The sequence below is a fragment of the Zalophus californianus genome, chromosome 7 (assembly GCF_009762305.2).
Source record: "Zalophus californianus isolate mZalCal1 chromosome 7, mZalCal1.pri.v2, whole genome shotgun sequence".
In the NCBI taxonomy this organism is placed as follows: Eukaryota; Metazoa; Chordata; class Mammalia; order Carnivora; family Otariidae; genus Zalophus; species Zalophus californianus.
The window spans coordinates 79590956-79596305 of record NC_045601.1 but is presented as its reverse complement, the minus strand read 5'-3'; the positions used below and the strand labels follow the sequence as shown (position 1 = coordinate 79596305).

At 35.1% G+C, this 5350-nt stretch overlaps 1 pseudogene; it reads right to left on the bottom strand.

Moving 5' to 3' along the window:
* Positions 1–599: 599 nt before the first annotated feature.
* Positions 600–1871, bottom strand: LOC113927543 (annotated as a pseudogene).
* Positions 1872–5350: the final 3479 nt, after the last annotated feature.

Sequence of the window (5350 nt, the reverse complement as noted above, 5' to 3'; positions counted from 1 at the left end):
CAATTTCAAAAAAAAAAAAATACACAAGGCAAACCTGATAACTGAATGGAGAAATAAATCCATTCTTTTTTTTTAGTTTCAGAATTTTATTTTAAAGGGATTTCTATGGTACAACACAATGTCTGTGGTACTTTTACTGAAAATCACTTATGGTAGTCAAATTCTAACAATTTTTGCAATAAGTTTTCATTAAATTTTCCTAAAAATAGAAAAAGTTCACATTATATACCATTTTGAATTTAATTTATTTTCTTACGTTTTCAAAATAATTTATTGTAAAATGTTAGCTTCAAGGAAAATTTATGGGAAACCATAAAGCAACTGGAGTTCTTCACAATAAAATCCAGGATAAAAATAATTTTTGCAGGGTGAAAATTTATCAAAAGGTATAAGTGAATTATAAATATATTTTGTCAATCTGATGGATTTAAGGGAACTTTAAAAGTTGTCTAGTTAAATTACTGCAGATATGACATGCTTGTTGAAATCCAATCTGTAAGTCTAATGCCAATGATCATTTCTTCCTGCTAAAAGCTAAAAATAATTTATGTGAAAAACCCCTGGAAGATTTTGATTTCTTCATAAAGAGTTTGATTTCTTCATACAGATTCTCTAATAAGCTGGGCTAATCTCTGGAAGGCCATATCCATCTGTTCTGGAGAAGCTGAAGAGAATGACGCTCTAAAGTAAGGGCTAGGAGCTGAGCTATCAATGTAGAAGACATTTCTGGAAGCATTAATATCCCTTTCTTAGTGGCTTTTTCTTCAGTCAGTTGTTTTACATCAGAAATGCCCTTAATTTTAACCCATAAAAACATTCCAGCAGTAGAAACATGTCATTCTGCCAAACCACTTAGCCATTTGTCTGCAGCTGCCAGTAATGCATCCTTCTGGTTCCTATAGAAATCAGTAACCCTCTCTACATGAGCCAGGAAACCCTCTTCTCCCCATTGGTGTAGAAGCTGTGATATCAGAAGCTGGGTAAAAGTGCTGGGGTGCACGGTTGAAACTTGTGTGTGTAAGACAACTCTCTCTATCAAGGTTTTCAGACCAGTTAAAAACCCTATTCTCAACCCAGAGGAGAGGAGTTTTGAGAAAGAGTCAGCTCTGATGACACACCCATCAATGTCCATGGAAAGAAATGTTGGTGCCCAGGACTTGCTGAACTGGAGAAAATAGTAAGGATCATCTTCTATGATGAAGAAATCATATTTTCTTGTGAGCTCATAGATTTCCTTCTTGTGGTTACCTGTTAATGAGTTTCCAGGAGGGTTCTTGCCATTTGGGACAGTGTAAAGAAACTTGGGGGTGTTTTTCTTGGGGTTGAGTTTTCTGGTTTCCATTTGGAAAGTACTTCTTTGAGGGAGTCCGGAATAACCCCATATTCATCACTGGCAACATTAATGATGTTGCAGCCCAGTGGCTTCAGAGCTTGAAGTGTTCCTGAATAAATAGGTTCATTTAGGAGGACATTATCTCCAGGATTAACGATCATTTCAAACACCTTGCAAAGACCTTCTTGGCTGCCAGATGTTATGCATATGTCCATCTGTCCTTGGCTGGTTGGATAATTGATGGTGGGAGGATTATGCAATTTTAACTGTAACTGTTTTAGCTAGGACAACAGCTCTGGGATTCCGGCACTTTGAGAATACTGAAGTGCTCTCTTCATCATCTCTTCATCAAATTGGATGGGCTTTCCATTTTTTATGGTGATAACAGCAGTCGTAAAAGGGAATGTGTTGGGTTTTGGTGATCCAGGAGCCAAGGAGATGACTGATTTCGTGCCCTGCTCCAAGTCTCAGTCACGACTTGGATGGTAGAAGGCTTTCTCGCTTCGCTCGTGGCGGGGAGGAACCGTGCATAATTCATGTCTCTGATACCCAAGCACCTTCTTCAGTAGTTGAAAACTCGCAACTGGTAGTCACTGCAAGAAAGAGGCCGGGTTGGCCTGGGTGCCCGCCTGGGACCTCGCCAAGGGGCTACTCGAAATAAATCCATTCTTAATTGAAAACTTCAACACCCCTTTCACTATTTGATAGATCAAGCAGGCAGAAAATCAGTAAGAATATAGATGACCTAAATAGCACTACCAATCAACTTGATCTAATTGACCTTTATAGAAGACTTTATTCAAAGTGGAGTTTACATTTTTCTCAAGATTACATGCAACATTTACCAAAATACACATGTTAGGCCATAAAACACAACTTAATAAACTTAAAAGAAGTCATACAAAGTATATTTTCAGACCACAATGGAATTAAACTAGAAATAAATTAGAGAGCTAGAAAATACCAGATATTTGGAAATTAAATAACACACTTAACACACTTCTAAATAACTGATGACTCAAAGAAGTCCCCAACGAAATTTTAAAATATTTTGAACTAAATTAAAATTAAAACACATCATCAAAACTGGTGGGATGATGCAAGAGCAGGACATAGAGGGCAGTTTATAACATTAACTACTTATATTTGAAAATAAGAAAGATCTAAAATCAAAAACATAAGATTTCACTTTAAGAAATTAGAGAAATAAGAGCAATTTAAGTAATACAAATTGGAATAGAAATCAATGAAATTGAAAGCAAGAAACCAACAGAGAAGATGGTTTTAAAACTTCAGTTCTTTGAAAACATTAACAAAATTAATGAACTTCTAAGTAAGTCAATCAAGAAAAAATGAGAGAAGACACAAATTACCAATATCAGAAACAGAAAAGAGATCAACATTACTGATAAGAAAACACTACAAAAGACTTTACTCTTGCAAATTTGATCATGTCAGTAAAATAAACAAATTCTTTGAAAAACACAAACTACCAAAATTCATGCAAAAAGAAACACTGAATCAGTATTTTAAAACCTTTTAAAAAGTAACTACCAGGCTCAGGTGTTTTCACTGTTGAATTCCACCAAATATTTAAGGAAAACATGTACCTATTCTCTATAATCTTTTCCAGAAAATACAAGTAGAGAGACTATGTTTTAATTTATTCTCTGAAGCCAGAATTACTTTAATATGTAAAACAGATGGCATTACGAGGAAAGAAAACAACAGAAAAATATCTCTTATGAACACAGATGCAAAAAGCTTCAACAAAACATCAGCAAAGAGAATCCACCAATATGTAAAAAGAATTACACACCAGGAACATGTGATAAAAATTGCAGACATCTAAAGCTGGCTTAACATTTGTAAATCTACTAGTGTAACCCACCACATGAGCAGGCAAAGATGAAAAAGAAGAAAGGTGCTGAAAGCATTTCACCCACTTATGATAAAAAAAAACTCTCAATACTCTGGAACAGATGGGAACTTTCTCAACTTGATAAAGAATATCTACAAAAAACCCCCTACATTTAATATCATAAAGACGAAAAAAAAAAAAGAAAAAAAACTGGAGCTTCCACACTAAGTTTGAGAAAAAGAGATCAGCTTACCATCTCATACTAAAAGCCCTACCTAGTACAATAAAACAAGAAAAGAAGAGAAAATTAGACTACAAAGAAAGAGAAAACTGTTTTTATTGGTAGATGACATAAGTGTATAAAAATCCCCAAAGAATCTGTAAAAAACACTCCTGGAACTAATAAGCATGTATAGCAATATCACATTCTACAACATCAATATATAAAATGCAGTTTCTTTTCTATATACCAGTAATGAATAACTGAAATTAAAATTCAAAAAGTACTATTTACGAGAGCACAAAAAAGGGAAATGCTTAGGTATAAATTTAACAACATGTATAAAACTGTATGCCAAAATCTACAAAACACTGATGGAAGAAATAAAAGATTTAAATAAATGGAGATATTCCATGTATCAGTAATGAAAGACTCAATATTCTTACATTGACAATTCTTCTCAAATTGATCTGTTTATTCAACATAATCACTATCAAAATCTGAGCAACAGTCAGTTAAGCGTCTCCCTTCAGTTCAGGCCATGATCTCAAGAGGTCCTGGGATAGAGTCCCGCATCGGGCTCCCTGTTCAGTGGGGAGTCTGCTTCTCCCTCCCTCTGCCTCTTTCCGGGCTTGTGCGCACTATCACGCCCCCTCTCTCTCTCCCTCTCGCTCACTCTCTCTCTCTCTCTCACTCGAAAATAAGTAAAATCTTTAAAAAAAATCTGAACAAGCTATTTCATAAATATCAACATATTGTCTAAAATTTATATGGAAAGGCAAAAGATATAGAAGTGCAATAAAATACTGAAGAATAATAACGATGGAGGACTCACATTATTTGATTTCAAGACTTATGAAGCTATAGTAACCAAGAGACTGTAAAGGATGGCAGATGTTAGGAGCCAGGTTTCTCAGTGTTGGAGTAGGAAGTTATAGACAAGTAGGGGGAGAAGTCTAGAATGGCTGCTGTGGTAAAAGTTTACAGTTAATGACATCAGTATGAACTCATGTGTAGCTTAATATAAATATTTATAGATATGTGTATGTATAAGTATTATAAATATATATATGTATGTGTATACACACACAAAGTTTGTCCTGTCAGCTACGAGAGCCTAGTAGGGTTAACACTCGCGTAGCAATTAGTACAAATAAGGCACAGATCTTGGATTCTAATACAATTCTCCAATAAAAGGAAGTAGGGTTCCTTAGAGAAATGATCACCTAGAAGGCTGTGTCAGAGGATATACAAGATGCACTTGGATAATAAGGCTATAAATATCAGGGTACATGTATCCCTTTGAATCAGTATTTTTGTATTCTTTGGGTAAATGCCTAGTAATGCAATTGCTGGATTGTAGGGTAGTCCTACTTTTAACTTTTTGAGGAACCTCCTTACTGTTTTCCAGAGTGGCTGCTCCAGTTTGCGTTCCTACCAACAGTGTAGGAGGGTTCCCCTTTCTCCACATCCTCATCAACACCTGTTTCTTGGTTGTTGATTTTAGCCATTCTGACAGGTGTGAAGTGATATCTCATAGGTGGGGGGATGGGTTAATAGGTGATGGGGATTAAGGAATACACTTGTGATGAGAACCAGGTGATATATGGAAGTGTTGAATCACTAATATTGCACACTTGAAGCTAATATTACACTGTATATTAACTAACTAGAATTTAAATAAAAACTTTTTTAAGAAGATGCACTTGGAACATCTTGTAATGCTAAAAAAAAAAAAACCCTCTAAAAAACAGAAACCAACCACAAACCAAAAAATCCATAATGATGCTGTGTCAAAGGGATACAGGAGTCAACTGAAAGACCTCTCAAAAGCCAAAACTAGAACAAATTGAACAAAATAACTCCTACGGGATGATAATCCAAGTTGTAAAACAATTATCCATGAGTCCATACTAACATAAATGAATGACTGAAT